General features: G+C 45.6%; 16 non-coding genes across 16 annotated transcripts; all 16 read left to right on the forward strand.

The window, feature by feature from the left end:
- The first annotated feature begins 492 nt into the window (after positions 1-492).
- On the forward strand, positions 493-683 carry LOC141181052 (U2 spliceosomal RNA). Its single transcript, XR_012256666.1, has one exon. It is a non-coding gene; the product is annotated as a U2 spliceosomal RNA (small nuclear RNA).
- A 1,116-nt stretch (positions 684-1,799) lies between these two features.
- On the forward strand, positions 1,800-1,990 carry LOC141181053 (U2 spliceosomal RNA). The gene has a single exon (XR_012256667.1). It is a non-coding gene; the product is annotated as a U2 spliceosomal RNA (small nuclear RNA).
- Positions 1,991-3,113: 1,123 nt separating this feature from the next.
- LOC141181056 (U2 spliceosomal RNA) lies at positions 3,114-3,304 on the forward strand. The gene has a single exon (XR_012256669.1). It is a non-coding gene; the product is annotated as a U2 spliceosomal RNA (small nuclear RNA).
- Positions 3,305-4,421: 1,117 nt separating this feature from the next.
- On the forward strand, positions 4,422-4,612 carry LOC141181057 (U2 spliceosomal RNA). Its single transcript, XR_012256670.1, has one exon. It is a non-coding gene; the product is annotated as a U2 spliceosomal RNA (small nuclear RNA).
- A 1,121-nt stretch (positions 4,613-5,733) lies between these two features.
- On the forward strand, positions 5,734-5,924 carry LOC141181058 (U2 spliceosomal RNA). Its single transcript, XR_012256671.1, has one exon. It is a non-coding gene; the product is annotated as a U2 spliceosomal RNA (small nuclear RNA).
- Positions 5,925-7,044: 1,120 nt separating this feature from the next.
- On the forward strand, positions 7,045-7,235 carry LOC141181700 (U2 spliceosomal RNA). The gene has a single exon (XR_012257252.1). It is a non-coding gene; the product is annotated as a U2 spliceosomal RNA (small nuclear RNA).
- A 1,119-nt stretch (positions 7,236-8,354) lies between these two features.
- Positions 8,355-8,545, forward strand: LOC141181059 (U2 spliceosomal RNA). The gene has a single exon (XR_012256672.1). It is a non-coding gene; the product is annotated as a U2 spliceosomal RNA (small nuclear RNA).
- Positions 8,546-9,661: 1,116 nt separating this feature from the next.
- Positions 9,662-9,852, forward strand: LOC141181060 (U2 spliceosomal RNA). Its single transcript, XR_012256673.1, has one exon. It is a non-coding gene; the product is annotated as a U2 spliceosomal RNA (small nuclear RNA).
- Positions 9,853-10,970: 1,118 nt separating this feature from the next.
- Positions 10,971-11,161, forward strand: LOC141181061 (U2 spliceosomal RNA). The gene has a single exon (XR_012256674.1). It is a non-coding gene; the product is annotated as a U2 spliceosomal RNA (small nuclear RNA).
- A 1,122-nt stretch (positions 11,162-12,283) lies between these two features.
- Positions 12,284-12,474, forward strand: LOC141181062 (U2 spliceosomal RNA). The gene has a single exon (XR_012256675.1). It is a non-coding gene; the product is annotated as a U2 spliceosomal RNA (small nuclear RNA).
- A 1,118-nt stretch (positions 12,475-13,592) lies between these two features.
- Positions 13,593-13,783, forward strand: LOC141181063 (U2 spliceosomal RNA). Its single transcript, XR_012256676.1, has one exon. It is a non-coding gene; the product is annotated as a U2 spliceosomal RNA (small nuclear RNA).
- A 1,119-nt stretch (positions 13,784-14,902) lies between these two features.
- Positions 14,903-15,093, forward strand: LOC141181064 (U2 spliceosomal RNA). The gene has a single exon (XR_012256677.1). It is a non-coding gene; the product is annotated as a U2 spliceosomal RNA (small nuclear RNA).
- Positions 15,094-16,211: 1,118 nt separating this feature from the next.
- Positions 16,212-16,402, forward strand: LOC141181065 (U2 spliceosomal RNA). The gene has a single exon (XR_012256678.1). It is a non-coding gene; the product is annotated as a U2 spliceosomal RNA (small nuclear RNA).
- A 1,118-nt stretch (positions 16,403-17,520) lies between these two features.
- LOC141181068 (U2 spliceosomal RNA) lies at positions 17,521-17,711 on the forward strand. The gene has a single exon (XR_012256680.1). It is a non-coding gene; the product is annotated as a U2 spliceosomal RNA (small nuclear RNA).
- Positions 17,712-18,825: 1,114 nt separating this feature from the next.
- On the forward strand, positions 18,826-19,016 carry LOC141181069 (U2 spliceosomal RNA). The gene has a single exon (XR_012256681.1). It is a non-coding gene; the product is annotated as a U2 spliceosomal RNA (small nuclear RNA).
- A 1,116-nt stretch (positions 19,017-20,132) lies between these two features.
- LOC141181502 (U2 spliceosomal RNA) lies at positions 20,133-20,323 on the forward strand. Its single transcript, XR_012257072.1, has one exon. It is a non-coding gene; the product is annotated as a U2 spliceosomal RNA (small nuclear RNA).
- Positions 20,324-21,465: the final 1,142 nt, after the last annotated feature.

Below are 21,465 nucleotides of genomic sequence, written 5' to 3' on the forward strand. Positions count from 1 at the left end.
GCTTCTCAGTGACATTCAGCCATCCAGGTATCCCGCCTGCAGTAGACGGAATGTGGCAATGGAACGCTGGCTGCGCGTGTCATAATAGGCTCTGAGCCTTTATATACCTGCGCACAGCAGCAGCCACCTTCAGTCTGCTGCTGGACAGCCAGCAGCAGCAGCAGCAGGAGAGGTAATTAATCAGCAACCCTCCTGCTAAGGGTAGACAGCTGCTCGTTCCACCCCCCCCCCCGCCTTAATTGGTTCTCCTCCCTTCCAACGGTGTTGAGGCGGGTGGGAACAGCCGGGGGTTGAGGGTACTGTGCTAAAAGAGGTGGAGTTATGCAGATCTAAAACGCGTGGATTGCAGCAGCAGCAAGCCGAAAAGTGCAGGCATGTGAGGGATCTAGAGGTTGACAGCATGTCTTCTTAACGGGAGTCCAGGTGGCCATCTCCACAAATGGACTTTTCAGAATCCTTGGGTGGCACCGTAGTCGGAAACCAATTCTGGTTATCGCTTCTCGGCCTTTTGGCTAAGATCAAGTGTAGTATCTGTTCTTATCAGTTTAATATCTGATACGTCCCCTATCTGGGGACCATATATTAAATGGATTTTTAGAACAGGGAGATGGAAAAAGAGCTTGCTCTGTCCACTCCACGCATTGACCTGGTATTGCAGTATCTCCAGGACCGGTGCACCCCTTCTTTAATGCAGTTTCTAAAATCAGAAAGAATTGAATTCAATGCTTTTTGTTCATTTGGCTTGTTTGTCGGATTTTGGGATGGACTCTTTGGCTTTGCTTTTCTTCTCCTCATTGGATTTTTCATGTTAAAAGTTGCAGAAGCCAGATGACAAGCTCATTTTGGTTCAACTTCAGCAACTGTGCATTGCATTGCCATGTAATGTAATGCAATGCTATCTATCTAGCTCTCCCTCTATACTTCCTTTTGGATAAACAGACATATTAGGCAAGCATTTTGGAGCTTTCACCTAAATAACTACAGGTGGTGAGATAAGCTGCACAATATAATTGACCTTTCAGTATATTGTTGCACACACACCATCTATTTAGCAAATGCCCTTGTTATCAACAGCAGCCTTTTAAACTCACCTGAGCTAACAGGTATGTGAGCTGGTTACTCTGCTGCGCTTAAAATTTCTTTTTTGGTTTGCTACAATGCCTTTTCTGAAACGTTGTCTCCCTCTGCTGGAACACTGACTTCTTTCATTTAATGCCTGCAGACTATAAAAGAGAAACCAACCCAAAAAGTTTGGTTGATTAGTCTGTGGCATTCTTTTAAACTGTTGCTTATGGCGGTCTCTGTGAGCTTCTCAGTGACATTCAGCCATCCAGGTATCCCGCCTGCAGTAGACGGAATGTGGCAATGGAACGCTGGCTGCGCGTGTCATAATAGGCTCTGAGCCTTTATATACCTGCGCACAGCAGCAGCCACCTTCAGTCTGCTGCTGGACAGCCAGCAGCAGCAGCAGCAGGAGAGGTAATTAATCAGCAACCCTCCTGCTAAGGGTAGACAGCTGCTCGTTCCACCCCCCCCCCCGCCTTAATTGGTTCTCCTCCCTTCCAACGGTGTTGAGGCGGGTGGGAACAGCCGGGGGTTGAGGGTACTGTGCTAAAAGAGGTGGAGTTATGCAGATCTAAAACGCGTGGATTGCAGCAGCAGCAAGCCGAAAAGTGCAGGCATGTGAGGGATCTAGAGGTTGACAGCATGTCTTCTTAACGGGAGTCCAGGTGGCCATCTCCACAAATGGACTTTTCAGAATCCTTGGGTGGCACCGTAGTCGGAAACCAATTCTGGTTATCGCTTCTCGGCCTTTTGGCTAAGATCAAGTGTAGTATCTGTTCTTATCAGTTTAATATCTGATACGTCCCCTATCTGGGGACCATATATTAAATGGATTTTTAGAACAGGGAGATGGAAAAAGAGCTTGCTCTGTCCACTCCACGCATTGACCTGGTATTGCAGTATCTCCAGGACCGGTGCACCCCTTCTTTAATGCAGTTTCTAAAATCAGAAAGAATTGAATTCAATGCTTTTTGTTCATTTGGCTTGTTTGTCGGATTTTGGGATGGACTCTTTGGCTTTGCTTTTCTTCTCCTCATTGGATTTTTCATGTTAAAAGTTGCAGAAGCCAGATGACAAGCTCATTTTGGTTCAACTTCAGCAACTGTGCATTGCATTGCCATGTAATGTAATGCAATGCTATCTATCTAGCTCTCCCTCTATACTTCCTTTTGGATAAACAGACATATTAGGCAAGCATTTTGGAGCTTTCACCTAAATAACTACAGGTGGTGAGATAAGCTGCACAATATAATTGACCTTTCAGTATATTGTTGCACACACACCATCTATTTAGCAAATGCCCTTGTTATCAACAGCAGCCTTTTAAACTCACCTGAGCTAACAGGTATGTGAGCTGGTTACTCTGCTGCGCTTAAAATTTCTTTTTTGGTTTGCTACAATGCCTTTTCTGAAACGTTGTCTCCCTCTGCTGGAACACTGACTTCTTTCATTTAATGCCTGCAGACTATAAAAGAGAAACCAACCCAAAAAGTTTGGTTGGTTAGTCTGTGGCATTCTTTTAAACTGTTGCTTATGGCGGTCTCTGTGAGCTTCTCAGTGACATTCAGCCATCCAGGTATCCCGCCTGCAGTAGACGGAATGTGGCAATGGAACGCTGGCTGCGTGTGTCATAATAGGCTCTGAGCCTTTATATACCTGCGCACAGCAGCAGCCACCTTCAGTCTGCTGCTGGACAGCCAGCAGCAGCAGCAGCAGGAGAGGTAATTAATCAGCAACCCTCCTGCTAAGGGTAGACAGCTGCTCGTTCCACCCCCCCCCCCCCCCCCCGCCTTAATTGGTTCTCCTCCCTTCCAACGGTGTTGAGGCGGGTGGGAACAGCCGGGGGTTGAGGGTACTGTGCTAAAAGAGGTGGAGTTATGCAGATCTAAAACGCGTGGATTGCAGCAGCAGCAAGCCGAAAAGTGCAGGCATGTGAGGGATCTAGAGGTTGACAGCATGTCTTCTTAATGGGAGTCCAGGTGGCCATCTCCACAAATGGACTTTTCAGAATCCTTGGGTGGCACCGTAGTCGGAAACCAATTCTGGTTATCGCTTCTCGGCCTTTTGGCTAAGATCAAGTGTAGTATCTGTTCTTATCAGTTTAATATCTGATACGTCCCCTATCTGGGGACCATATATTAAATGGATTTTTAGAACAGGGAGATGGAAAAAGAGCTTGCTCTGTCCACTCCACGCATTGACCTGGTATTGCAGTATCTCCAGGACCGGTGCACCCCTTCTTTAATGCAGTTTCTAAAATCAGAAAGAATTGAATTCAATGCTTTTTGTTCATTTGGCTTGTTTGTCGGATTTTGGGATGGACTCTTTGGCTTTGCTTTTCTTCTCCTCATTGGATTTTTCATGTTAAAAGTTGCAGAAGCCAGATGACAAGCTCATTTTGGTTCAACTTCAGCAACTGTGCATTGCATTGCCATGTAATGTAATGCAATGCTATCTATCTAGCTCTCCCTCTATACTTCCTTTTGGATAAACAGACATATTAGGCAAGCATTTTGGAGCTTTCACCTAAATAACTACAGGTGGTGAGATAAGCTGCACAATATAATTGACCTTTCAGTATATTGTTGCACACACACCATCTATTTAGCAAATGCCCTTGTTATCAACAGCAGCCTTTTAAACTCACCTGAGCTAACAGGTATGTGAGCTGGTTACTCTGCTGCGCTTAAAATTTCTTTTTTGGTTTGCTACAATGCCTTTTCTGAAACGTTGTCTCCCTCTGCTGGAACACTGACTTCTTTCATTTAATGCCTGCAGACTATAAAAGAGAAACCAACCCAAAAAGTTTGGTTGATTAGTCTGTGGCATTCTTTTAAACTGTTGCTTATGGCGGTCTCTGTGAGCTTCTCAGTGACATTCAGCCATCCAGGTATCCCGCCTGCAGTAGACGGAATGTGGCAATGGAACGCTGGCTGCGCGTGTCATAATAGGCTCTGAGCCTTTATATACCTGCGCACAGCAGCAGCCACCTTCAGTCTGCTGCTGGACAGCCAGCAGCAGCAGCAGCAGGAGAGGTAATTAATCAGCAACCCTCCTGCTAAGGGTAGACAGCTGCTCGTTCCACCCCCCCCCCCCGCCTTAATTGGTTCTCCTCCCTTCCAACGGTGTTGAGGCGGGTGGGAACAGCCGGGGGTTGAGGGTACTGTGCTAAAAGAGGTGGAGTTATGCAGATCTAAAACGCGTGGATTGCAGCAGCAGCAAGCCGAAAAGTGCAGGCATGTGAGGGATCTAGAGGTTGACAGCATGTCTTCTTAACGGGAGTCCAGGTGGCCATCTCCACAAATGGACTTTTCAGAATCCTTGGGTGGCACCGTAGTCGGAAACCAATTCTGGTTATCGCTTCTCGGCCTTTTGGCTAAGATCAAGTGTAGTATCTGTTCTTATCAGTTTAATATCTGATACGTCCCCTATCTGGGGACCATATATTAAATGGATTTTTAGAACAGGGAGATGGAAAAAGAGCTTGCTCTGTCCACTCCACGCATTGACCTGGTATTGCAGTATCTCCAGGACCGGTGCACCCCTTCTTTAATGCAGTTTCTAAAATCAGAAAGAATTGAATTCAATGCTTTTTGTTCATTTGGCTTGTTTGTCGGATTTTGGGATGGACTCTTTGGCTTTGCTTTTCTTCTCCTCATTGGATTTTTCATGTTAAAAGTTGCAGAAGCCAGATGACAAGCTCATTTTGGTTCAACTTCAGCAACTGTGCATTGCATTGCCATGTAATGTAATGCAATGCTATCTATCTAGCTCTCCCTCTATACTTCCTTTTGGATAAACAGACATATTAGGCAAGCATTTTGGAGCTTTCACCTAAATAACTACAGGTGGTGAGATAAGCTGCACAATATAATTGACCTTTCAGTATATTGTTGCACACACACCATCTATTTAGCAAATGCCCTTGTTATCAACAGCAGCCTTTTAAACTCACCTGAGCTAACAGGTATGTGAGCTGGTTACTCTGCTGCGCTTAAAATTTCTTTTTTGGTTTGCTACAATGCCTTTTCTGAAACGTTGTCTCCCTCTGCTGGAACACTGACTTCTTTCATTTAATGCCTGCAGACTATAAAAGAGAAACCAACCCAAAAAGTTTGGTTGGTTAGTCTGTGGCATTCTTTTAAACTGTTGCTTATGGCGGTCTCTGTGAGCTTCTCAGTGACATTCAGCCATCCAGGTATCCCGCCTGCAGTAGACGGAATGTGGCAATGGAACGCTGGCTGCGTGTGTCATAATAGGCTCTGAGCCTTTATATACCTGCGCACAGCAGCAGCCATCTTCAGTCTGCTGCTGGACAGCCAGCAGCAGCAGCAGCAGGAGAGGTAATTAATCAGCAACCCTCCTGCTAAGGGTAGACAGCTGCTCGTTCCACCCCCCCCCCCCCCCCGCCTTAATTGGTTCTCCTCCCTTCCAACGGTGTTGAGGCGGGTGGGAACAGCCGGGGGTTGAGGGTACTGTGCTAAAAGAGGTGGAGTTATGCAGATCTAAAACGCGTGGATTGCAGCAGCAGCAAGCCGAAAAGTGCAGGCATGTGAGGGATCTAGAGGTTGACAGCATGTCTTCTTAATGGGAGTCCAGGTGGCCATCTCCACAAATGGACTTTTCAGAATCCTTGGGTGGCACCGTAGTCGGAAACCAATTCTGGTTATCGCTTCTCGGCCTTTTGGCTAAGATCAAGTGTAGTATCTGTTCTTATCAGTTTAATATCTGATACGTCCCCTATCTGGGGACCATATATTAAATGGATTTTTAGAACAGGGAGATGGAAAAAGAGCTTGCTCTGTCCACTCCACGCATTGACCTGGTATTGCAGTATCTCCAGGACCGGTGCACCCCTTCTTTAATGCAGTTTCTAAAATCAGAAAGAATTGAATTCAATGCTTTTTGTTCATTTGGCTTGTTTGTCGGATTTTGGGATGGACTCTTTGGCTTTGCTTTTCTTCTCCTCATTGGATTTTTCATGTTAAAAGTTGCAGAAGCCAGATGACAAGCTCATTTTGGTTCAACTTCAGCAACTGTGCATTGCATTGCCATGTAATGTAATGCAATGCTATCTATCTAGCTCTCCCTCTATACTTCCTTTTGGATAAACAGACATATTAGGCAAGCATTTTGGAGCTTTCACCTAAATAACTACAGGTGGTGAGATAAGCTGCACAATATAATTGACCTTTCAGTATATTGTTGCACACACACCATCTATTTAGCAAATGCCCTTGTTATCAACAGCAGCCTTTTAAACTCACCTGAGCTAACAGGTATGTGAGCTGGTTACTCTGCTGCGCTTAAAATTTCTTTTTTGGTTTGCTACAATGCCTTTTCTGGAACGTTGTCTCCCTCTGCTGGAACACTGACTTCTTTCATTTAATGCCTGCAGACTATAAAAGAGAAACCAACCCAAAAAGTTTGGTTGATTAGTCTGTGGCATTCTTTTAAACTGTTGCTTATGGCGGTCTCTGTGAGCTTCTCAGTGACATTCAGCCATCCAGGTATCCCGCCTGCAGTAGACGGAATGTGGCAATGGAACGCTGGCTGCGCGTGTCATAATAGGCTCTGAGCCTTTATATACCTGCGCACAGCAGCAGCCACCTTCAGTCTGCTGCTGGACAGCCAGCAGCAGCAGCAGCAGGAGAGGTAATTAATCAGCAACCCTCCTGCTAAGGGTAGACAGCTGCTCGTTCCACCCCCCCCCCCCCCCGCCTTAATTGGTTCTCCTCCCTTCCAACGGTGTTGAGGCGGGTGGGAACAGCCGGGGGTTGAGGGTACTGTGCTAAAAGAGGTGGAGTTATGCAGATCTAAAACGCGTGGATTGCAGCAGCAGCAAGCCGAAAAGTGCAGGCATGTGAGGGATCTAGAGGTTGACAGCATGTCTTCTTAACGGGAGTCCAGGTGGCCATCTCCACAAATGGACTTTTCAGAATCCTTGGGTGGCACCGTAGTCGGAAACCAATTCTGGTTATCGCTTCTCGGCCTTTTGGCTAAGACCAAGTGTAGTATCTGTTCTTATCAGTTTAATATCTGATACGTCCCCTATCTGGGGACCATATATTAAATGGATTTTTAGAACAGGGAGATGGAAAAAGAGCTTGCTCTGTCCACTCCACGCATTGACCTGGTATTGCAGTATCTCCAGGACCGGTGCACCCCTTCTTTAATGCAGTTTCTAAAATCAGAAAGAATTGAATTCAATGCTTTTTGTTCATTTGGCTTGTTTGTCGGATTTTGGGATGGACTCTTTGGCTTTGCTTTTCTTCTCCTCATTGGATTTTTCATGTTAAAAGTTGCAGAAGCCAGATGACAAGCTCATTTTGGTTCAACTTCAGCAACTGTGCATTGCATTGCCATGTAATGTAATGCAATGCTATCTATCTAGCTCTCCCTCTATACTTCCTTTTGGATAAACAGACATATTAGGCAAGCATTTTGGAGCTTTCACCTAAATAACTACAGGTGGTGAGATAAGCTGCACAATATAATTGACCTTTCAGTATATTGTTGCACACACACCATCTATTTAGCAAATGCCCTTGTTATCAACAGCAGCCTTTTAAACTCACCTGAGCTAACAGGTATGTGAGCTGGTTACTCTGCTGCGCTTAAAATTTCTTTTTTGGTTTGCTACAATGCCTTTTCTGAAACGTTGTCTCCCTCTGCTGGAACACTGACTTCTTTCATTTAATGCCTGCAGACTATAAAAGAGAAACCAACCCAAAAAGTTTGGTTGATTAGTCTGTGGCATTCTTTTAAACTGTTGCTTATGGCGGTCTCTGTGAGCTTCTCAGTGACATTCAGCCATCCAGGTATCCCGCCTGCAGTAGACGGAATGTGGCAATGGAACGCTGGCTGCACGTGTCATAATAGGCTCTGAGCCTTTATATACCTGCGCACAGCAGCAGCCACCTTCAGTCTGCTGCTGGACAGCCAGCAGCAGCAGCAGCAGGAGAGGTAATTAATCAGCAACCCTCCTGCTAAGGGTAGACAGCTGCTCGTTCCACCCCCCCCCCCCCCGCCTTAATTGGTTCTCCTCCCTTCCAACGGTGTTGAGGCGGGTGGGAACAGCCGGGGGTTGAGGGTACTGTGCTAAAAGAGGTGGAGTTATGCAGATCTAAAACGCGTGGATTGCAGCAGCAGCAAGCCGAAAAGTGCAGGCATGTGAGGGATCTAGAGGTTGACAGCATGTCTTCTTAACGGGAGTCCAGGTGGCCATCTCCACAAATGGACTTTTCAGAATCCTTGGGTGGCACCGTAGTCGGAAACCAATTCTGGTTATCGCTTCTCGGCCTTTTGGCTAAGATCAAGTGTAGTATCTGTTCTTATCAGTTTAATATCTGATACGTCCCCTATCTGGGGACCATATATTAAATGGATTTTTAGAACAGGGAGATGGAAAAAGAGCTTGCTCTGTCCACTCCACGCATTGACCTGGTATTGCAGTATCTCCAGGACCGGTGCACCCCTTCTTTAATGCAGTTTCTAAAATCAGAAAGAATTGAATTCAATGCTTTTTGTTCATTTGGCTTGTTTGTCGGATTTTGGGATGGACTCTTTGGCTTTGCTTTTCTTCTCCTCATTGGATTTTTCATGTTAAAAGTTGCAGAAGCCAGATGACAAGCTCATTTTGGTTCAACTTCAGCAACTGTGCATTGCATTGCCATGTAATGTAATGCAATGCTATCTATCTAGCTCTCCCTCTATACTTCCTTTTGGATAAACAGACATATTAGGCAAGCATTTTGGAGCTTTCACCTAAATAACTACAGGTGGTGAGATAAGCTGCACAATATAATTGACCTTTCAGTATATTGTTGCACACACACCATCTATTTAGCAAATGCCCTTGTTATCAACAGCAGCCTTTTAAACTCACCTGAGCTAACAGGTATGTGAGCTGGTTACTCTGCTGCGCTTAAAATTTCTTTTTTGGTTTGCTACAATGCCTTTTCTGAAACGTTGTCTCCCTCTGCTGGAACACTGACTTCTTTCATTTAATGCCTGCAGACTATAAAAGAGAAACCAACCCAAAAAGTTTGGTTGATTAGTCTGTGGCATTCTTTTAAACTGTTGCTTATGGCGGTCTCTGTGAGCTTCTCAGTGACATTCAGCCATCCAGGTATCCCGCCTGCAGTAGACGGAATGTGGCAATGGAACGCTGGCTGCGCGTGTCATAATAGGCTCTGAGCCTTTATATACCTGCGCACAGCAGCAGCCACCTTCAGTCTGCTGCTGGACAGCCAGCAGCAGCAGCAGCAGGAGAGGTAATTAATCAGCAACCCTCCTGCTAAGGGTAGACAGCTGCTCGTTCCACCCCCCCCCCCGCCTTAATTGGTTCTCCTCCCTTCCAACGGTGTTGAGGCGGGTGGGAACAGCCGGGGGTTGAGGGTACTGTGCTAAAAGAGGTGGAGTTATGCAGATCTAAAACGCGTGGATTGCAGCAGCAGCAAGCCGAAAAGTGCAGGCATGTGAGGGATCTAGAGGTTGACAGCATGTCTTCTTAACGGGAGTCCAGGTGGCCATCTCCACAAATGGACTTTTCAGAATCCTTGGGTGGCACCGTAGTCGGAAACCAATTCTGGTTATCGCTTCTCGGCCTTTTGGCTAAGATCAAGTGTAGTATCTGTTCTTATCAGTTTAATATCTGATACGTCCCCTATCTGGGGACCATATATTAAATGGATTTTTAGAACAGGGAGATGGAAAAAGAGCTTGCTCTGTCCACTCCACGCATTGACCTGGTATTGCAGTATCTCCAGGACCGGTGCACCCCTTCTTTAATGCAGTTTCTAAAATCAGAAAGAATTGAATTCAATGCTTTTTGTTCATTTGGCTTGTTTGTCGGATTTTGGGATGGACTCTTTGGCTTTGCTTTTCTTCTCCTCATTGGATTTTTCATGTTAAAAGTTGCAGAAGCCAGATGACAAGCTCATTTTGGTTCAACTTCAGCAACTGTGCATTGCATTGCCATGTAATGTAATGCAATGCTATCTATCTAGCTCTCCCTCTATACTTCCTTTTGGATAAACAGACATATTAGGCAAGCATTTTGGAGCTTTCACCTAAATAACTACAGGTGGTGAGATAAGCTGCACAATATAATTGACCTTTCAGTATATTGTTGCACACACACCATCTATTTAGCAAATGCCCTTGTTATCAACAGCAGCCTTTTAAACTCACCTGAGCTAACAGGTATGTGAGCTGGTTACTCTGCTGCGCTTAAAATTTCTTTTTTGGTTTGCTACAATGCCTTTTCTGAAACGTTGTCTCCCTCTGCTGGAACACTGACTTCTTTCATTTAATGCCTGCAGACTATAAAAGAGAAACCAACCCAAAAAGTTTGGTTGATTAGTCTGTGGCATTCTTTTAAACTGTTGCTTATGGCGGTCTCTGTGAGCTTCTCAGTGACATTCAGCCATCCAGGTATCCCGCCTGCAGTAGACGGAATGTGGCAATGGAACGCTGGCTGCGCGTGTCATAATAGGCTCTGAGCCTTTATATACCTGCGCACAGCAGCAGCCACCTTCAGTCTACTGCTGGACAGATAGCAGCAGCAGCAGCAGGAGAGGTAATTAATCAGCAACCCTCCTGCTAAGGGTAGACAGCTGCTCGTTCCACCCCCCCCCCCCGGCCTTAATTGGTTCTCCTCCCTTCCAACGGTGTTGAGGCGGGTGGGAACAGCCGGGGGTTGAGGGTACTGTGCTAAAAGAGGTGGAGTTATGCAGATCTAAAACGCGTGGATTGCAGCAGCAGCAAGCCGAAAAGTGCAGGCATGTGAGGGATCTAGAGGTTGACAGCATGTCTTCTTAACGGGAGTCCAGGTGGCCATCTCCACAAATGGACTTTTCAGAATCCTTGGGTGGCACCGTAGTCGGAAACCAATTCTGGTTATCGCTTCTCGGCCTTTTGGCTAAGATCAAGTGTAGTATCTGTTCTTATCAGTTTAATATCTGATACGTCCCCTATCTGGGGACCATATATTAAATGGATTTTTAGAACAGGGAGATGGAAAAAGAGCTTGCTCTGTCCACTCCACGCATTGACCTGGTATTGCAGTATCTCCAGGACCGGTGCACCCCTTCTTTAATGCAGTTTCTAAAATCAGAAAGAATTGAATTCAATGCTTTTTGTTCATTTGGCTTGTTTGTCGGATTTTGGGATGGACTCTTTGGCTTTGCTTTTCTTCTCCTCATTGGATTTTTCATGTTAAAAGTTGCAGAAGCCAGATGACAAGCTCATTTTGGTTCAACTTCAGCAACTGTGCATTGCATTGCCATGTAATGTAATGCAATGCTATCTATCTAGCTCTCCCTCTATACTTCCTTTTGGATAAACAGACATATTAGGCAAGCATTTTGGAGCTTTCACCTAAATAACTACAGGTGGTGAGATAAGCTGCACAATATAATTGACCTTTCAGTATATTGTTGCACACACACCATCTATTTAGCAAATGCCCTTGTTATCAACAGCAGCCTTTTAAACTCACCTGAGCTAACAGGTATGTGAGCTGGTTACTCTGCTGCGCTTAAAATTTCTTTTTTGGTTTGCTACAATGCCTTTTCTGAAACGTTGTCTCCCTCTGCTGGAACACTGACTTCTTTCATTTAATGCCTGCAGACTATAAAAGAGAAACCAACCCAAAAAGTTTGGTTGATTAGTCTGTGGCATTCTTTTAAACTGTTGCTTATGGCGGTCTCTGTGAGCTTCTCAGTGACATTCAGCCATCCAGGTATCCCGCCTGCAGTAGACGGAATGTGGCAATGGAACGCTGGCTGCGCGTGTCATAATAGGCTCTGAGCCTTTATATACCTGCGCACAGCAGCAGCCACCTTCAGTCTGCTGCTGGACAGCCAGCAGCAGCAGCAGCAGGAGAGGTAATTAATCAGCAACCCTCCTGCTAAGGGTAGACAGCTGCTCGTTCCACCCCCCCCCCCCCCCCCGCCTTAATTGGTTCTCCTCCCTTCCAACGGTGTTGAGGTGGGTGGGAACAGCCGGGGGTTGAGGGTACTGTGCTAAAAGAGGTGGAGTTATGCAGATCTAAAACGCGTGGATTGCAGCAGCAGCAAGCCGAAAAGTGCAGGCATGTGAGGGATCTAGAGGTTGACAGCATGTCTTCTTAACGGGAGTCCAGGTGGCCATCTCCACAAATGGACTTTTCAGAATCCTTGGGTGGCACCGTAGTCGGAAACCAATTCTGGTTATCGCTTCTCGGCCTTTTGGCTAAGATCAAGTGTAGTATCTGTTCTTATCAGTTTAATATCTGATACGTCCCCTATCTGGGGACCATATATTAAATGGATTTTTAGAACAGGGAGATGGAAAAAGAGCTTGCTCTGTCCACTCCACGCATTGACCTGGTATTGCAGTATCTCCAGGACCGGTGCACCCCTTCTTTAATGCAGTTTCTAAAATCAGAAAGAATTGAATTCAATGCTTTTTGTTCATTTGGCTTGTTTGTCGGATTTTGGGATGGACTCTTTGGCTTTGCTTTTCTTCTCCTCATTGGATTTTTCATGTTAAAAGTTGCAGAAGCCAGATGACAAGCTCATTTTGGTTCAACTTCAGCAACTGTGCATTGCATTGCCATGTAATGTAATGCAATGCTATCTATCTAGCTCTCCCTCTATACTTCCTTTTGGATAAACAGACATATTAGGCAAGCATTTTGGAGCTTTCACCTAAATAACTACAGGTGGTGAGATAAGCTGCACAATATAATTGACCTTTCAGTATATTGTTGCACACACACCATCTATTTAGCAAATGTCCTTGTTATCAACAGCAGCCTTTTAAACTCACCTGAGCTAACAGGTATGTGAGCTGGTTACTCTGCTGCGCTTAAAATTTCTTTTTTGGTTTGCTACAATGCCTTTTCTGAAACGTTGTCTCCCTCTGCTGGAACACTGACTTCTTTCATTTAATGCCTGCAGACTATAAAAGAGAAACCAACCCAAAAAGTTTGGTTGATTAGTCTGTGGCATTCTTTTAAACTGTTGCTTATGGCGGTCTCTGTGAGCTTCTCAGTGACATTCAGCCATCCAGGTATCCCGCCTGCAGTAGACGGAATGTGGCAATGGAACGCTGGCTGCGCGTGTCATAATAGGCTCTGAGCCTTTATATACCTGCGCACAGCAGCAGCCACCTTCAGTCTACTGCTGGACAGCCAGCAGCAGCAGCAGCAGGAGAGGTAATTAATCAGCAACCCTCCTGCTAAGGGTAGACAGCTGCTCGTTCCACCCCCCCCCCCCGGCCTTAATTGGTTCTACTCCCTTCCAACGGTGTTGAGGCGGGTGGGAACAGCCGGGGGTTGAGGGTACTGTGCTAAAAGAGGTGGAGTTATGCAGATCTAAAACGCGTGGATTGCAGCAGCAGCAAGCCGAAAAGTGCAGGCATGTGAGGGATCTAGAGGTTGACAGCATGTCTTCTTAACGGGAGTCCAGGTGGCCATCTCCACAAATGGACTTTTCAGAATCCTTGGGTGGCACCGTAGTCGGAAACCAATTCTGGTTATCGCTTCTCGGCCTTTTGGCTAAGATCAAGTGTAGTATCTGTTCTTATCAGTTTAATATCTGATACGTCCCCTATCTGGGGACCATATATTAAATGGATTTTTAGAACAGGGAGATGGAAAAAGAGCTTGCTCTGTCCACTCCACGCATTGACCTGGTATTGCAGTATCTCCAGGACCGGTGCACCCCTTCTTTAATGCAGTTTCTAAAATCAGAAAGAATTGAATTCAATGCTTTTTGTTCATTTGGCTTGTTTGTCGGATTTTGGGATGGACTCTTTGGCTTTGCTTTTCTTCTCCTCATTGGATTTTTCATGTTAAAAGTTGCAGAAGCCAGATGACAAGCTCATTTTGGTTCAACTTCAGCAACTGTGCATTGCATTGCCATGTAATGTAATGCAATGCTATCTATCTAGCTCTCCCTCTATACTTCCTTTTGGATAAACAGACATATTAGGCAAGCATTTTGGAGCTTTCACCTAAATAACTACAGGTGGTGAGATAAGCTGCACAATATAATTGACCTTTCAGTATATTGTTGCACACACACCATCTATTTAGCAAATGCCCTTGTTATCAACAGCAGCCTTTTAAACTCACCTGAGCTAACAGGTATGTGAGCTGGTTACTCTGCTGCGCTTAAAATTTCTTTTTTGGTTTGCTACAATGCCTTTTCTGAAACGTTGTCTCCCTCTGCTGGAACACTGACTTCTTTCATTTAATGCCTGCAGACTATAAAAGAGAAACCAACCCAAAAAGTTTGGTTGATTAGTCTGTGGCATTCTTTTAAACTGTTGCTTATGGCGGTCTCTGTGAGCTTCTCAGTGACATTCAGCCATCCAGGTATCCCGCCTGCAGTAGACGGAATGTGGCAATGGAACGCTGGCTGCGCGTGTCATAATAGGCTCTGAGCCTTTATATACCTGCGCACAGCAGCAGCCACCTTCAGTCTGCTGCTGGACAGCCAGCAGCAGCAGCAGCAGGAGAGGTAATTAATCAGCAACCCTCCTGCTAAGGGTAGACAGCTGCTCGTTCCACCCCCCCCCCCCCCGCCTTAATTGGTTCTCCTCCCTTCCAACGGTGTTGAGGCGGGTGGGAACAGCCGGGGGTTGAGGGTACTGTGCTAAAAGAGGTGGAGTTATGCAGATCTAAAACGCGTGGATTGCAGCAGCAGCAAGCCGAAAAGTGCAGGCATGTGAGGGATCTAGAGGTTGACAGCATGTCTTCTTAACGGGAGTCCAGGTGGCCATCTCCACAAATGGACTTTTCAGAATCCTTGGGTGGCACCGTAGTCGGAAACCAATTCTGGTTATCGCTTCTCGGCCTTTTGGCTAAGATCAAGTGTAGTATCTGTTCTTATCAGTTTAATATCTGATACGTCCCCTATCTGGGGACCATATATTAAATGGATTTTTAGAACAGGGAGATGGAAAAAGAGCTTGCTCTGTCCACTCCACGCATTGACCTGGTATTGCAGTATCTCCAGGACCGGTGCACCCCTTCTTTAATGCAGTTTCTAAAATCAGAAAGAATTGAATTCAATGCTTTTTGTTCATTTGGCTTGTTTGTCGGATTTTGGGATGGACTCTTTGGCTTTGCTTTTCTTCTCCTCATTGGATTTTTCATGTTAAAAGTTGCAGAAGCCAGATGACAAGCTCATTTTGGTTCAACTTCAGCAACTGTGCATTGCATTGCCATGTAATGTAATGCAATGCTATCTATCTAGCTCTCCCTCTATACTTCCTTTTGGATAAACAGACATATTAGGCAAGCATTTTGGAGCTTTCACCTAAATAACTACAGGTGGTGAGATAAGCTGCACAATATAATTGACCTTTCAGTATATTGTTGCACACACACCATCTATTTAGCAAATGTCCTTGTTATCAACAGCAGCCTTTTAAACTCACCTGAGCTAACAGGTATGTGAGCTGGTTACTCTGCTGCGCTTAAAATTTCTTTTTTGGTTTGCTACAATGCCTTTTCTGAAACGTTGTCTCCCTCTGCTGGAACACTGACTTCTTTCATTTAATGCCTGCAGACTATAAAAGAGAAACCAACCCAAAAAGTTTGGTTGATTAGTCTGTGGCATTCTTTTAAACTGTTGCTTATGGCGGTCTCTGTGAGCTTCTCAGTGACATTCAGCCATCCAGGTATCCCGCCTGCAGTAGACGGAATGTGGCAATGGAACGCTGGCTGCGCGTGTCATAATAGGCTCTGAGCCTTTATATACCTGCGCACAGCAGCAGCCACCTTCAGTCTACTGCTGGACAGCCAGCAGCAGCAGCAGCAGGAGAGGTAATTAATCAGCAACCCTCCTGCTAAGGGTAGACAGCTGCTCGTTCCACCCCCCCCCCCCGGCCTTAATTGGTTCTACTCCCTTCCAACGGTGTTGAGGCGGGTGGGAACAGCCGGGGGTTGAGGGTACTGTGCTAAAAGAGGTGGAGTTATGCAGATCTAAAACGCGTGGATTGCAGCAGCAGCAAGCCGAAAAGTGCAGGCATGTGAGGGATCTAGAGGTTGACAGCATGTCTTCTTAACGGGAGTCCAGGTGGCCATCTCCACAAATGGACTTTTCAGAATCCTTGGGTGGCACCGTAGTCGGAAACCAATTCTGGTTATCGCTTCTCGGCCTTTTGGCTAAGATCAAGTGTAGTATCTGTTCTTATCAGTTTAATATCTGATACGTCCCCTATCTGGGGACCATATATTAAATGGATTTTTAGAACAGGGAGATGGAAAAAGAGCTTGCTCTGTCCACTCCACGCATTGACCTGGTATTGCAGTATCTCCAGGACCGGTGCACCCCTTCTTTAATGCAGTTTCTAAAATCAGAAAGAATTGAATTCAATGCTTTTTGTTCATTTGGCTTGTTTGTCGGATTTTGGGATGGACTCTTTGGCTTTGCTTTTCTTCTCCTCATTGGATTTTTCATGTTAAAAGTTGCAGAAGCCAGATGACAAGCTCATTTTGGTTCAACTTCAGCAACTGTGCATTGCATTGCCATGTAATGTAATGCAATGCTATCTATCTAGCTCTCCCTCTATACTTCCTTTTGGATAAACAGACATATTAGGCAAGCATTTTGGAGCTTTCACCTAAATAACTACAGGTGGTGAGATAAGCTGCACAATATAATTGACCTTTCAGTATATTGTTGCACACACACCATCTATTTAGCAAATGCCCTTGTTATCAACAGCAGCCTTTTAAACTCACCTGAGCTAACAGGTATGTGAGCTGGTTACTCTGCTGCGCTTAAAATTTCTTTTTTGGTTTGCTACAATGCCTTTTCTGAAACGTTGTCTCCCTCTGCTGGAACACTGACTTCTTTCATTTAATGCCTGCAGACTATAAAAGAGAAACCAACCCAAAAAGTTTGGTTGATTAGTCTGTGGCATTCTTTTAAACTGTTGCTTATGGCGGTCTCTGTGAGCTTCTCAGTGACATTCAGCCATCCAGGTATCCCGCCTGCAGTAGACGGAATGTGGCAATGGAACGCTGGCTGCGCGTGTCATAATAGGCTCTGAGCCTTTATATACCTGCGCACAGCAGCAGCCACCTTCAGTCTGCTGCTGGACAGCCAGCAGCAGCAGCAGCAGGAGAGGTAATTAATCAGCAACCCTCCTGCTAAGGGTAGACAGCTGCTCGTTCCACCCCCCCCCCCCCGCCTTAATTGGTTCTCCTCCCTTCCAACGGTGTTGAGGCGGGTGGGAACAGCCGGGGGTTGAGGGTACTGTGCTAAAAGAGGTGGAGTTATGCAGATCTAAAACGCGTGGATTGCAGCAGCAGCAAGCCGAAAAGTGCAGGCATGTGAGGGATCTAGAGGTTGACAGCATGTCTTCTTAACGGGAGTCCAGGTGGCCATCTCCACAAATGGACTTTTCAGAATCCTTGGGTGGCACCGTAGTCGGAAACCAATTCTGGTTATCGCTTCTCGGCCTTTTGGCTAAGATCAAGTGTAGTATCTGTTCTTATCAGTTTAATATCTGATACGTCCCCTATCTGGGGACCATATATTAAATGGATTTTTAGAACAGGGAGATGGAAAAAGAGCTTGCTCTGTCCACTCCACGCATTGACCTGGTATTGCAGTATCTCCAGGACCGGTGCACCCCTTCTTTAATGCAGTTTCTAAAATCAGAAAGAATTGAATTCAATGCTTTTTGTTCATTTGGCTTGTTTGTCGGATTTTGGGATGGACTCTTTGGCTTTGCTTTTCTTCTCCTCATTGGATTTTTCATGTTAAAAGTTGCAGAAGCCAGATGACAAGCTCATTTTGGTTCAACTTCAGCAACTGTGCATTGCATTGCCATGTAATGTAATGCAATGCTATCTATCTAGCTCTCCCTCTATACTTCCTTTTGGATAAACAGACATATTAGGCAAGCATTTTGGAGCTTTCACCTAAATAACTACAGGTGGTGAGATAAGCTGCACAATATAATTGACCTTTCAGTATATTGTTGCACACACACCATCTATTTAGCAAATGCCCTTGTTATCAACAGCAGCCTTTTAAACTCACCTGAGCTAACAGGTATGTGAGCTGGTTACTCTGCTGCGCTTAAAATTTCTTTTTTGGTTTGCTACAATGCCTTTTCTGAAACGTTGTCTCCCTCTGCTGGAACACTGACTTCTTTCATTTAATGCCTGCAGACTATAAAAGAGAAACCAACCCAAAAAGTTTGGTTGATTAGTCTGTGGCATTCTTTTAAACTGTTGCTTATGGCGGTCTCTGTGAGCTTCTCAGTGACATTCAGCCATCCAGGTATCCCGCCTGCAGTAGACGGAATGTGGCAATGGAACGCTGGCTGCGCGTGTCATAATAGGCTCTGAGCCTTTATATACCTGCGCACAGCAGCAGCCACCTTCAGTCTGCTGCTGGACAGCCAGCAGCAGCAGCAGGAGAGGTAATTAATCAGCAACCCTCCTCCTAAGGGTAGACAGCTGCTCGTTCCGCTTCCCCCCCCCGCCTTAATTGGTTCTCCTCCCTTCCAACGGTGTTGAGGCGGGTGGGAACAGCCGGGGGTTGAGGGTACTGTGCTAAAAGAGGTGGAGTTATGCAGATCTAAAACGCGTGGATTGCAGCAGCAGCAAGCCGAAAAGTGCAGGCATGTGAGGGATCTAGAGGTTGACAGCATGTCTTCTTAACGGGAGTCCAGGTGGCCATCTCCACAAACGGACTTTTCAGAATCCTTGGGTGGCACCGTAGTCGGAAACCAATTCTGGTTATCGCTTCTCGGCCTTTTGGCTAAGATCAAGTGTAGTATCTGTTCTTATCAGTTTAATATCTGATACGTCCCCTATCTGGGGACCATATATTAAATGGATTTTTAGAACAGGGAGATGGAAAAAGAGCTTGCTCTGTCCACTCCACGCATTGACCTGGTATTGCAGTATCTCCAGGACCGGTGCACCCCTTCTTTAATGCAGTTTCTAAAATCAGAAATAATTGAATTCAATGCTTTTTGTTCATTTGGCTTGTTTGTCGGATTTTGGGATGGACTCTTTGGCTTTGCTTTTCTTCTCCTCATTGGATTTTTCATGTTAAAAGTTGCAGAAGCCAGATGACAAGCTCATTTTGGTTCAACTTCAGCAACTGTGCATTGCATTGCCATGTAATGTAATGCAATGCTATCTATCTAGCTCTCCCTCTATACTTCCTTTTGGATAAACAGACATATTAGGCAAGCATTTTGGAGCTTTCACCTAAATAACTACAGGTGGTGAGATAAGCTGCACAATATAATTGACCTTTCAGTATATTGTTGCACACACACCATCTATTTAGCAAATGCCCTTGTTATCAACAGCAGCCTTTTAAACTCACCTGAGCTAACAGGTATGTGAGCTGGTTACTCTGCTGCGCTTAAAATTTCTTTTTTGGTTTGCTACAATGCCTTTTCTGAAACGTTGTCTCCCTCTGCTGGAACACTGACTTCTTTCATTTAATGCCTGCAGACTATAAAAGAGAAACCAACCCAAAAAGTTTGGTTGATTAGTCTGTGGCATTCTTTTAAACTGTTGCTTATGGCGGTCTCTGTGAGCTTCTCAGTGACATTCAGCCATCCAGGTATCCCGCCTGCAGTAGACGGAATGTGGCAATGGAACGCTGGCTGCGCGTGTCATAATAGGCTCTGAGCCTTTATATACCTGCGCACAGCAGCAGCCACCTTCAGTCTGCTGCTGGACAGCCAGCAGCAGCAGCAGGAGAGGTAATTAATCAGCAACCCTCCTGCTAAGGGTAGACAGCTGCTCGTTCCACCCCCCCCCCCCCCGCCTTAATTGGTTCTCCTCCCTTCCAACGGTGTTGAGGCGGGTGGGAACAGCCGGGGGTTGAGGGTACTGTGCTAAAAGAGGTGGAGTTATGCAGATCTAAAACGCGTGGATTGCAGCAGCAGCAAGCCGAAAAGTGCAGGCATGTGAGGGATCTAGAGGTTGACAGCATGTCTTCTTAACGGGAGTCCAGGTGGCCATCTCCACAAATGGACTTTTCAGAATCCTTGGGTGGCACCGTAGTCGGAAACCAATTCTGGTTATCGCTTCTCGGCCTTTTGGCTAAGATCAAGTGTAGTATCTGTTCTTATCAGTTTAATATCTGATACGTCCCCTATCTGGGGACCATATATTAAATGGATTTTTAGAACAGGGAGATGGAAAAAGAGCTTGCTCTGTCCACTCCACGCATTGACCTGGTCTTGCAGTATCTCCAGGACCGGTGCACCCCTTCTTTAATGCAGTTTCTAAAATCAGAAAGAATTGAATTCAATGCTTTTTGTTCATTTGGCTTGTTTGTCTGATTTTGGGATGGACTCTTTGGCTTTGCTTTTCTTCTCCTCATTGGATTTTTCATGTTAAAAGTTGCAGAAGCCAGATGACAAGCTCATTTTGGTTCAACTTCAGCAACTGTGCATTGCATTGCCATGTAATGTAATGCAATGCTATCTATCTAGCTCTCCCTCTATACTTCCTTTTGGATAAACAGACATATTAGGCAAGCATTTTGGAGCTTTCACCTAAATAACTACAGGTGGTGAGATAAGCTGCACAATATAATTGACCTTTCAGTATATTGTTGCACACACACCATCTATTTAGCAAATGCCCTTGTTATCAACAGCAGCCTTTTAAACTCACCTGAGCTAACAGGTATGTGAGCTGGTTACTCTGCTGCGCTTAAAATTTCTTTTTTGGTTTGCTACAATGCCTTTTCTGAAACGTTGTCTCCCTCTGCTGGAACACTGACTTCTTTCATTTAATGCCTGCAGACTATAAAAGAGAAACCAACCCAAAAAGTTTGGTTGATTAGTCTGTGGCATTCTTTTAAACTGTTGCTTATGGCGGTCTCTGTGAGCTTCTCAGTGACATTCAGCCATCCAGGTATCCCGCCTGCAGTAGACGGAATGTGGCAATGGAACGCTGGCTGCGCGTGTCATAATAGGCTCTGAGCCTTTATATACCTGCGCACAGCAGCAGCCACCTTCAGTCTGCTGCTGGACAGCCAGCAGCAGCAGCAGCAGGAGAGGTAATTAATCAGCAACCCTCCTGCTAAGGGTAGACAGCTGCTCGTTCCACCCCCCCCCCCCCCCCGCCTTAATTGGTTCTCCTCCCTTCCAACGGTGTTGAGGCGGGTGGGAACAGCCGGGGGTTGAGGGTACTGTGCTAAAAGAGGTGGAGTTATGCAGATCTAAAACGCGTGGATTGCAGCAGCAGCAAGCCGAAAAGTGCAGGCATGTGAGGGATCTAGAGGTTGACAGCATGTCTTCTTAACGGGAGTCCAGGTGGCCATCTCCACAAATGGACTTTTCAGAATCCTTGTGTGGCACCGTAGTCGGAAACCAATTCTGGTTATCGCTTCTCGGCCTTTTGGC

The sequence above is a fragment of the Phyllobates terribilis genome, unplaced genomic scaffold, assembly GCF_046119375.1.
Source record: "Phyllobates terribilis strain yellow unplaced genomic scaffold, ASM4611937v1 Scaffold_34__1_contigs__length_13252353, whole genome shotgun sequence".
Lineage (NCBI taxonomy): Eukaryota > Metazoa > Chordata > Amphibia > Anura > Dendrobatidae > Phyllobates > Phyllobates terribilis.